The sequence below is a fragment of the Aotus nancymaae genome, unplaced genomic scaffold (assembly GCF_030222135.1).
Source record: "Aotus nancymaae isolate 86718 unplaced genomic scaffold, 86718_ANA_hifiasm-v0.15.2.pri h1tg000006l, whole genome shotgun sequence".
NCBI lineage: Eukaryota > Metazoa > Chordata > Mammalia > Primates > Aotidae > Aotus > Aotus nancymaae.
This window is the reverse complement of record NW_026988417.1, coordinates 46,911,553-46,923,649: the sequence shown is the minus strand read 5'-3', so window position 1 is coordinate 46,923,649 and position 12,097 is coordinate 46,911,553. Positions and strand designations below refer to the sequence as shown.

The following is a 12,097-nucleotide window of genomic DNA, read 5'->3' as shown; positions in this document are numbered from 1 at the left end:
GATCCCAAGATCAGTATACTTTTCCAGGAACCAAAAGAGAAACATCTCTGGGGGTAGAAATTAAAGTGTCATTATCATTTCTTTCTTTTCTTTTATCTTTTTTTTTTTTTTTTTTTTTGAGACAGAGTCTCACTCTATTGACCAGGATGGAGTGCAGTGGCACAATCTTGGCTCACTGCAACCTCTGCCTCCCAGGTTCAAGCAATTCTCGTGCCTTGCCTCCCAAGTAACTGGGACTACAGGCGTATGCCATCGCGTCTGTATAATTTTTGTATTTTTGGTAGAGACGGGGTTTTGCCATGATGATCAGGCTGGTCTCGAACTTCTGGCCTCAAGAGATCCGCCTGTCTTGGTTTTCCAAAGTGCTGGGGTTGTAGGCGAGCCCCCACGTCCAGCCAAAGTGTCATTATCAACACTTTAACTTTCAACCAGACTCAATTTATTTGTGAGGGTTACTACCCTAGGCAGGTTTTATAAGGTATGACTCCAAAGCCTATTAAAATGGCAACTGCTATCATTTTAAAAAAAATGACATAGGAGCCTTTGATTTCTTCTTCCATTATTGTACATGACTGTTATTTTTATAAGCATACAAAAATTGTTAGTTATTAGAAAAGATGTATTAAACATAAGAGGCAGTAAAAGCCCCTAGAGTGGGGCTTCAATAGCTTTTCTTCCATAAATACAAAAATTAGAGGATTGATTAGGTATCAAAACATCTGATATCAAGATTTCTTGAGACACAGTTTTAGTACACAGAATATAGATATAAACAGTTGTACATCTATACCTATATAACTTACTGTATTTTAGTTTAATAAATTATCTAACATTTAACTAACCTTAGAGTATCGAGTGAGGAGAGGGGAAAAAATGTCAATGTCAAGATTAAGAAACATAATTATGAGGATTCTTGAAAGATGGTATACCGGCACTGGTGTAATTTATGAATTTCCTCAAATCTCTCCATAAAAACATACAGAGCAACCAGGAAGGTCAAACCAAAACCCATTTACAACAGCTACAATAAAACCAGGTGATGACAAGATCTCCAAGAGCCCCAAAATACAAATGGGTAGGGAGAAGCCACTGACAACTACAAGACCACATGAATTATCAGCATCTGTGCAGAAAGAAGCAAAAGAATATCTCAATGTCCTGAAAATTCCAAAATAACCAACAAGTACTCATAGAAAAAAAAAATGCTAAACAGCAGCTGAACTGGGAGGTTTGCACACTCCAACAGTGGGCAAGTACAAGAGGTTTACTCTAAGGTCTAGAAGGAATGTGAGTGGCTATGAATTCTTAAAACTAATCAGCCAAACCCCTCTTCTAGGTAAAAACTTCAAGAAAAAAAAAAAAATAAAACTCAGAAGATAATCCAAACAGAGCAGAACAGGGACATTCCACATAAAGAAAATGAAGTCCAGATAAAAGCAGGGAAGGGTTCAAAATGCTGCTAGGACAACTGGATATCCATGTATAAAAGAATGAAGTTGGACCCCTATGCTTCATACTAAAAAAAATTCAAAATAGATCACCGACCTAAATGTTAAGTCCTATAAAGTTCTTAGAAGAAAACACAGGAGTTAAATTTTTTTTTTTTTGTATCATAAATTTTATTCCTGATGTGGTACAGATTTCTTCCATCCCCCAAAATGAATCACATGCTGCCTTGGAAAGACCTAGGAAACTCTCCCACCATCCTTAGGGAAGTAGTGAGAAAGGCAGATGCTGAGGACTAGGAAGGCTTTAAAATTTCCCAGCCTACTTATCCTCCCCTTCTTAAAAGAGGAGAGCTGTTCCCTATTATTCCTCTCATCCAGTCACCCCTAACACACACACACACACACACACACACACACTAGTTAAAACAACAACAAAACACCAGCCAAACAAAACTGCTTCAAGTATTCACAGTCAGGGTTCGTAGGCTGGGACTTGGGGTTATAGGTCACCAATGGAAGAGGGAAGGGAAGAGGAGGAAGAGCCATCACTGTTTCTGCTGTAGGGCTTCCTTCTTTGCTGCATTCTGCAGCAACTGCGTCGACCTTGTTGGCTGGCAACTGCACATATTGGACCACTAAGCCCCGAATGAAGATGTGAGAGTATTTCTCAGGGTCTGTGATGCTGATGTTAGTTAATTTGATGCTGAGATACTGATCCACGGAATGGAGGGTTCCACAGATATGCAGGTCACTCTCGAGTTCCATGACCACATCCTTGCCCACAAGGGATTGAAAAAGGAATAGAAGAGCATGGTCCTGGTGCTGTGCTGCGGGCCAGACAGAGAGGAGGGTAGGATACTGCAAGCCCAGCTGGATTTGGGGAAGGGAAGGGCCACGGGAAGCTCCAAGTACTGAAGGGGAAAGCAAGGGATTTGTGCCTGGGAAGAGCAAGTGAGGTAGAGCAGAGGGGACAGGAGTAATAACTAGGGTTAGGCATTGGTTTCTTATGACACCAAAAGCATGATCCATAAGACCAAAATTTGATAAATGATACTTTATCAAAATTAAAAACTTTTGTGCTTCAAAGGATACCATAAAGTAAGTGAAGAGTAAATCCACTGAACAGGAGAAAATATTTACAAATCATGGATCTGAGACTTGAATCCAGAATATACAAAGGAATGTCACAACTCAATTAAAAACTAAAAAAGCAGAGAGAAAGAATTTGAATAGACATTTCTCCAAAGATAAACAAATGGCCAAGAAGCACATGAAAAGATGCTCAACGTCAGTCATGCAAAATAAAAACCACAAAGAGATTCCACTTCACAACACTTCACCAGAATGGCTAAAATAAAAGACAATAAACAAGTGTTACCAAGGAGATGGAGAAATTGGAACCCTCACACAGTGCTGGTGACATTGTAAAATGTAGCCACTCTGGAAAACAGTTTAGCAGATTCTTAATATGTTAAACATAAAGCTACCATATGATCCAGTAATTCCATTAAGTATATAATCAAGAGAACCAAAAACACATCTATGTAAACACTTGTACATGAATGTTCACAGCATTATTATCATTACTATTACTATTTGAGATGGAGTCTCGCTCTGTCGTCCAGGCTGGAGTGCAATGCCATGATCTCAGCTCACTGCAACCTTCGCCTCCTGGGTTTAAGCAATTCTTCTATCTCAGCCTCCTGAGTAGCTGAGATTACAGGCGCCCACTATCACATCCAGCTAACTTTTGTATTTTTAGTAGAGACGAGGTTTCACCATGTTGGCCAGGTTGTTCTCTAACTCCTAACCTCAGTTGATCTGCCCGCCTCGGCCTCCCAAAGTGTTGGGATTACAGGTGTGAGCTACTGTGCCCAGCCGCAGCATTATTCACGATAGGCAAAAAGTGGAAACAACTCAAGTATCCACCAAGTGATGAATGGATAAACAAAATGTGGTGCATCCACACAATGGAATATTTGGCAATAAAAAGGAACAAAGTAGAGTTATGTGTCACTTTATGATGGGGATATGTTCTCAGAAATGAACTGTTAGGCAAGTTTGTCCATGTAGGAACATCAGAGTGTACTCATGCAAACCTAGGTGACTTATGCTACTACAGACCTAGGATATACAAAATACCTGATGGCAGGGTCAGGGGAGGTGGAGATGGTTAATGGGTACCAAAAAAAATTGAGAAAGCACAACCAGATGATGGTAGTCAACAGTAACTTAATTGTATATTCTAAAGTATTATAAAGAGTGTAACTGAATTGTCTGTAACACAAAGAATAAATGCTTGAGGGGCTGGGTAACTAATTCTCTGTGACGTTATTTCACATTGCTTGCCTCTATCAAAATATTTCATGTGCTCCATAAATACACACACCTACTGTGTACCCACAAAATATTTTAAAAAACAACCTATGGCTCCTAGGCTAAAACCGATATAGCATATTACTGTACTGAATACTGTAGGCAACTGTAATACAAGGGCATCTGCATATCCAAACATACCTAAACACAGAAAAAGTACAGTAAAAATGTTATAAAAGACAATATACAGTACATCTGAGGACACTTGCCATGAATGGAGCTTACAGGACTGAAGTTCAGTGAGTGGTATGTGAATGTGAAAGTTACTGTACTCTACTGCAGACTTTATAAACACTGTACACTTACACTAAATTTATTTTTCTTCAATAATACATTAACCTTAGCTTACTGTAACTATTTTACTTTATATGCTTTAACTTAAAAACTTTTTGACTCTTTTAAAATAACACATAGCTTGTAACACAAACATGTTGTCTGGCTGTCCAAAACTACTTTCTTTCTTTATACCCTTAATCTATAAGCTTTAATTTTAAATTTTTATTTATTTTACTTTTTTTTTTTTTTTTTGCTAAAAACGAACAGAAACACACACATGAGCCTAAGCCTATACAGAGTTAAGATCATCAATATCACCATCTACCACCTCCACATCTTGTCTCATTGAAAGGTCTATGACATTACTAGGTGATAGAAATTGCATCATTGTATATGTGATCCACTGTTGACTGAAATGTGGGTTTTTTGTTTTAGATTTTTTGAGATAGGGTCTTGTTCTGTTGCCCAGGCTGGCAGTGGTACGATCACATCTCACTGCAGCCTCAACCTCTCAAGTTCAAGCAATCCTCCGACCTCAGCCTCCTGAGTGGCTGGGACTACAGCTGCAAGCCACCATGTCTGGCTAATTATTTTATTTTTTCTGATCCAGTCTCACTATGTTGCCCAGGCTGGTCTCAAACTCCTGGGCTCAAATGACCCTCCTACCTCAGCCTCCCAAAGTGCTGGCATTACAGGCATGAGCCTCTGTGCCTGGCCCTGAAACACTGTTATGCAGCAAGTAACTATACTGATATATGCTACAAAATGAACTTAGAAAACATTATGCTAAGTAGAAGCAGCCAGTCACAAAAGATCACATATTCTATAATTCCACTTAAATGAAATGTTCAACACAGGCAAACTAGAGACAGAGAGGGTAGATTACTGGGAGGCAGGGGCTGGAAGAAGTGAGGAATGAGGAGTTCTATTAATAAGTATGGTATTTCTTATGGGGGTGATAAACATCTTCTAAAATAAGATAGTGGTAATGGTTTCTCCCTCTGTGAATATACTAAAAAACACTGAATTGTACATTTTAAGAGGGTACATTTTAAAAGTGGAGGAAGGAAATAAAGGAAAGAAATCTCAGAAAATAAGCAGCCATGCTTTTGAACACTTCCAAAAACAAAAGAGATGGTTCAATAATTTTTGAACCATAAAATTATTAAGTCTTAAATCAAGCTAACTGTTTAGAAAAATCAATTTCATGGAAAAAAGAGCAATAGAAAAGGACTGAAGTCAAATCACACATAAAATTATTATAAGAAAAAAAATAAGGAGTAGAATAACACTTCTACAGGAAGTGAAACCTTAACAGAAATCATGGTAAGAAATCATACACACAAAGATGAAAGTATCTAGTATTTCAAATTTTAGAAACATTTTAATATTGCTACAAGATATGAAAGAATAGCATAAATCAGAGTGAGAAACACTCAGAAATGAGTTGACAGAACTCAGGAAGGAATTAGCTATAAAATGAATCATTTTAAGATGAAGTCTAAGAAGGAACATGAGTCAATACACAAGATAATGTTGTAAGAGAAACAGACAATGAAAATAAACTTTTATAGAAGAAAGAAAAAAATCATTCAAGGCAACAAATATAGAAACAAGAAATGAACCTCCAAAACGTGTACAACAGGAGTCCCCACAAAAAAGAAAACCAAAGCAAAAGAACAGAATATGAAAAACTATAATTCAATAAAACTTTTCTGAAAAACAGAAAAAAGTTTGCTACTGTGTATTAAAAGAACACACCCCGAATCTGAGAAAATCAGCTCAGACATACCAATAGACATATATTCTAGTAAATTATTATAAAGAAAAGAAAAATATCCATTGTACATCCAGATAAAGACCAAATGATTATAAAGAAACAATTCTCTATTCCTGCAGAAAGTGGAGTAATAAGTTACTTAAAGAAAATGTGAGCCAAAGATTTCATATCTAGACAACGATTTTCAAGTATGAAAACAACAGACAAGCTATCATCAACATGTAACAGTTATACTGTTCCCATAACTGCTTCTCAAGGAATCTACTAGAGAATAAACTTCAGACAAGAAAAATGACTGATGAGACAATGACATATAAACTGGCATTAAGCATCAAATACATATTTAAATGGAGAGCCTAAACTAAATGAGGCATATAAAGGAGAAAACAGTATCTAATAGGTATCTGACAATGTGAATATAACTTAAAGAAAAAAAAACCAAGGAGCAAGCATAACCAAAAGGTTTAAAAATTGTTTTCGGTAATCATATTGTATGTTATGCTAATGTTATCCCAAGAACACTTTGTGTGTAATATGGGACAAAACAAATTATGATATTCTAATTCTATGTGTTGCTGAGAAATAAGATTCTCAGGATGGGAGAATGGTAGAGGAGGTTAAATAACTGCCCAGAAGCTCTGCATTTAATCTTATAAAAATATACAAACATAAACCTACATGTTTCCTAGCTCTAGTAACTAAAAAGACATGGAAACAATGACCAACCCAGTAGCAGTAAGCATAGCCACACAGATTTTGGTCTTGAAATACCATTGCCTACCAAAAGCAAGCAGGACTTTTTGGAGAAATGCTTGACTCCAGGTCTGTGGCAAGAAATGTACAAGATCAGCCTATCTTGTCATACCAGCTAGCAAGATGGTATCAAAGACTACCAGAATTGGGTCAAAAAGACTTGGAAGCCAACTTGTAGAAGCTTCCAACAAAGTTGGAAAAACATCTAAAATGAACTGAAACATATTTAAAAATATGTTTAAATCTGTAATTTCATAATGATATATATTTTTAAAAACTGGTCACCTTCGGAAGGTGCCACACTGCCATTTTTTAATTTTGTGAACTAGTAAATAAAGGGAAGAAAACAAACATTTGGTCTAAATTTCCTAAAGAAACTACCACTGGGTGACCAAATAAGGAAAAAATTATCTTTATACAGTACTTTGACAAAAAAAAGGAACACTGGAATTAAAATTCCCAATTCTGTAATTACGTACGTATCAATGACTGCTAACATCATGAAAAGAGGAAACCCCACTTTATGCACTTTTGGATAAAGAAGCATCACTACCTATGCAAAAAAATAGTTTTGCAAAAAAAAAGAAATAGCAAAATAATTTAATTAATTGCCCAGATCCAACAACCAATTTATAGAAAATACAAGAGAACTTGCTAAACAAAGCCATGAAAAAGTAATCAGCAAAATCCAGCCTACAAGAACTTCTGCAGAACAAATGATCTGGTGGTTTCTTCAAAGAAACAAACAATGAGAGAGAGAGAAAAGAAATGGAAGAAAACTATAAAGTAAGAGAAATTTAAAAAGACATATACCAAAAAGGCAAAACTGCTGTTTCAAAACTTGGATGATAAAACCATTCACAAAAAGAAGTGACTGCTGTAAAAGTTCAGAAGAGTAGATATTTTTGGGGAGGAGTCAAGAGAGGGTTGTGTTTAGAAGCAGACAGGTGGAAGATGTCTGAGGTGGCAAGTTCTAGTCTTCCTGATGTGAATGGTAGTTACAAGGGCATTTGCCTTATAAGAATTAATTAAACTATGTTTTATGTGTTTATGTGTGTGTGTGTTTTACTTAAAAATAACAATGTTTAAAAACAGATTTATAAATTAGAAATCATTGTAAATTTGTTAATCCTTAAATTCTTAGATAAATGTACTACAGTCTATGGACAAGTGGAGAGAAATACTTAAAAAAAATTTTTTTTTTACGTTTGCCTCTACTCCACCTCTGAAAGAAATTCTTTAACAAAGTTAATATATAAGTGGAGGGAAAACTAGAGAGGATCTGAAGAGGTATACTAAGCTGTAGTTATGCTATTGCAAAAAATGTTCCATGGCAGCAGCATTTTGACTCATCTATAAACATGTGGACCAGGAAATGATAAAAATATAATCAGGTGAACTGGACGTAAGTTATCTTCAAAGACCTTATAGTTGTAATTTTCACATTCTAAAAGGCAGTCAGCATTTAATTAGGAAAATTAAGGCACAAATTTCAGACAGAAGAAAATTTTGACATATGACTCTTGTAGCAAAGAAAATTGATAGATGTAATCGAGATTTAACTACAGAGGGAAAAAAAGGTATTAGAAAACCATAAAAGCATTATTAAGTCTAATATTCAGTTATCATTCCAAAAATAGCATGAAATGGTCTAACAGGAATTTGTGTTTGGAGGGAACCTCAAGAGAACAGCCTCCATGCTCTTTCTTCTCTCATTCTCCCAGTTTTACATATCAAAATCGTAGGAAGGGAAACAACTTCTATCATTTTAATTGTTTCTAAGAAGTCTGTGTATGTCAGAAGTAGTTTTGAATACAACTATACTACATAAAGCAAAGACAGGCTAGAATAGAGAAGAAAATAGGAAAGGATATATAATGAGTGTATCTTGTTTATGATACAGATTCAATAAATGCTTGTCAGCTGATAGAAAAGAACACAAATTTTTAATTTTGAATCCTACGTAATCACAAAGTTCTTTGGTTCTCCATTTTCAGGTAGTCTAATATCAAAAGGCATTTTAGTCATTAGAAATGCAAAAGTTGGGCCGGGCGCGGTGGCTCAAGCCTGTAATCCCAGCACTTTGGGAGGCCGAGGCGGGTGGATCACGAGGTCGAGAGATCGAGACCATCCTGGTCAACATTGTGAAACCCCGTCTCTATTAATACAAAAAAATTAGCTGGGCACGGTGGCGCGTGCCTGTAATCCCAGCTACTCAGGAGGCTGAGGCAGGAGAATTGCCTGAACCCAGGAGGCGGAGGTTGCAGTGAGCCGAGATCGCGCCATTGCACTCCAGCCTGGGTAACAAGAGCGAGACTCCGTCTCAAAAAAAAAAAAAAAAAAAAAAAAAAAGAAATGCAAAAGTTGGAGGGGTGAGCCAAGATGGTCAATTAGAAGTAGCAGTGGTCTGAGGCTCTCACAGAGAGGAATGGAAAGAGGAAAGAGTAGAGTGAGTGAATTCTGTACCTTCAACTGAGATTTCCAGGTTCTCGCATTAGGACTAACTAGGCGAGCAGCCTGACCCATGGAGAGCGATGAAAAGCAGCAGGGTGAGGCAATGGCCTGGGTGCAGTGTGGGGCCAGGATAGCCCTAACTGCTAGCCAAGAAAGGCAGTGAGTGATTGTGCAACCCTGCGCTGACCCAGGAAACCACACTTCTCCCACAGATCTTTGTAACCAGCAGATCAGGAGATTCTCTCACAAGCCCACACCACCATAGCCTAGGGTCCAAAGCACAAAGCTGTGTGGAGTCTTGGCAGAATGGCCACTCAAGCACTCATGGAGACCCAGTAGTTTTGCATACTTCAGTTCCGGGAATTTTTGCAAGGCAGGAGATCCCTCAAGCACTAAATATGAAAGGGAAAAAACCATTACCAGCCACTACAAAAACACACTGAAGTACATAGACCCGTGACCCTGTGAAACAACCACATAAATAAGTCTGCAAAATTATCAGCTAGCATCATGATAGGATCAAATTCACATATAACAATATTAACTTTAAATGTAAATGGGCTAAATACTCCAATTAAAAGACAGAATGGCAAGCTGGATAAAGAGGCAAGACCCATGGGTGTACTGTCTTCAAGAGACCCATCTCACATGCAAAGACACACATAGGCTCTAAATAAAGGGATGAAGAAAAATTTACCAAGCAAATGGAAAACAGAAAAATAGCAGGGGTCACAATTCTACTTTCTGACAAAACAGACTTTAAACCAACAAAGACTGAAAAAGACAAAGAAGGGCATAAAATAATGGTAAAGGGTTTTTAATTCAACAAGAAGAGCTAACTATCCTAAATATGTATGTCCCCAATACAGGAGCACCCAGATTCTTAAAGTTCTTAGAGACCTACAAAGAGACTTAGACTCCCACACAACAGTGAGAGATTTTAACACCCCTCTGACAATACTAGACAGATCATCAAGACAGAAGATTAAAAAAGATATTTACGACCTGAACTCAGCTCTGAATTAAGTGGACCTGATAGATGTCTTCTGATCACCACACAACACTTACTCTAAAATTGATCATGTAATAGGAAGTAAAACACTCCTCAGCAAATGCAGAAGAACTGAAATCATAACAGTCTCTCAGACCTCAGCACAATCAAATTAGAACTCAAGATTAAGAAATCCACTCAAAACCACACAACTACATGGAAACTGAACCTGTTCCTGAATGACTTTAGGATAAATAATGAAATTAAGGCAAAAATCAACTTTCTTTGAAGCTAATGAGAACAAAGAAACAACATACCAAAATCTCTAGGATGCAGCTAAGGCAGTGTTAAGAGGGAAATTTACAGTACTAAATGCCGACATCAAAAAGCTAGAAAGATCTCAAATCAACAACCTAACGTGACAACTAAAAGAATTAGAGAACCAGAGCAAACAAACCCCAAAGCTAGCAGAAGATAAGAAATAACCAAGATCATGAGGCTTCAGATCTTTGTGGAAAAAAAGAAAAATAACCAAGATTAGAGAGGAACTGAAGGAGAGAGACAAGAAAAACCCTTTAAAAAAAAAAATCAATGAATCTAGAAGCTGTTTTTTCTTTTTAATTAATAAAATAGATAGCTACCTAGAGTAGTAAAGAAGAAAAGAGGCCAGACACAGTGGCTCACGCCTGTAATCCCAACATTTTGTGAGACAAAGATAGGTGGATCACTTGAGGACAGGAGTTCGAGACAAGTGTGGCCAACATAGTAAAACCCTGTCTCTACTAAAAACACAAATTAGCTGGGTGTGGTGGCACAAGCCTGTAATCCCAGCTATGTAGGTGGCTGAAGCATGAGAACTGTTTGAACCTGGGAGGCAGAAGAGCTTGCAGTGAGAGCCTGGGTGACAGAGAGAAACTGTGTCTCCAAAAAAAAAAAGAAAAAGAAAGAAAAGAATCAAATAGACACAATCAGAAATTATAAGGAGAGTATCACCATTGACTTCACAGAAATACAAACAACCATCAGAGAATACTATAAACACCTCTATACACATAAACTAGAAAATCTAGAAGAAATGGATAAATTCCTGAACACATACACCCTCCCAAGACCGAACCAGGAAGAATCTGAATTGCTGAATAAACCAATAATGAATTCTGAAATTGAGGAAGTAATAAATAGCCTGCCAATCAATGAAAGCCCAATACCAGATGGATTCACAGCTGAATTCTACCAGAGGTACAAAGAACAGCTAGCACAATTTTTACTGAAACTACTCTAAATAATTGAAAAGAAGGGACTCCTCTCTAACTCGTTCTATGAGGCCAGCCACATCCTGATATCAAAATCTGGCAGAGATACAACAAAAAAAGAAAACATCAGGCCAGTATCCCTGAAGAATATCGATGCAAAAATCCTCAATGTAATACTGGCAAACCAAACCCAGTAGCACATCAAAAAGCTTATCCACCAAGATCAAGTTGGCTTTATGCCCGGGATATAAGGTTGGTTCAACATATGCAAATCAACAAGTATAATTCATTACATAAACAGAACTGAAGACCAAAAATACATGATTATCTCAATAGATGCAGAAAAGGTCTTTGATAAAATTCAACATCTCCTCACATTAAAAACTCTCAATAAACTATGTATTGAAGGAATGTACCTCAAAATAAAAAAAGCCATATATGACAAACCCCAGTCAGTATCATAATGAATGGGCAAAAGCTGGAAGCATTCCCCTTGAAAAGTGGCATGAGACCACAATGCTCTCTCTCACCACTCCTATTCAACATAGTATTGGAGGTCTGGTCAGGGCAATCGGGCAAGAGAAAGAAATAAAGAATATTCAAACAGGAAGAGAGGAAGTCAAATTATCTTGGTTTGCAGATGACATCCAAAAAACTCCATGATTTTAGCCCAATAGCATCTTAAGCTGATAAGCAACTTTAGCAAAATCCCAAGATATAAATAGTCAATGTGCAAAAATTGCTAGCATTCTTATACACCAACAAT

At 37.1% G+C, this 12,097-nt stretch overlaps 1 protein-coding gene and 1 pseudogene across 3 annotated transcripts in view; both read right to left on the bottom strand.

Moving 5' to 3' along the window:
- Positions 1–12,097, bottom strand: part of SLAIN2 (SLAIN motif family member 2) — an 82,663-nt gene that overhangs the window by 7,984 nt on the left and 62,582 nt on the right. The gene's annotated exons all lie outside the window — the stretch shown is intronic.
- On the bottom strand, positions 1,618–8,829 carry LOC135270798 (U6 snRNA-associated Sm-like protein LSm2; annotated as a pseudogene).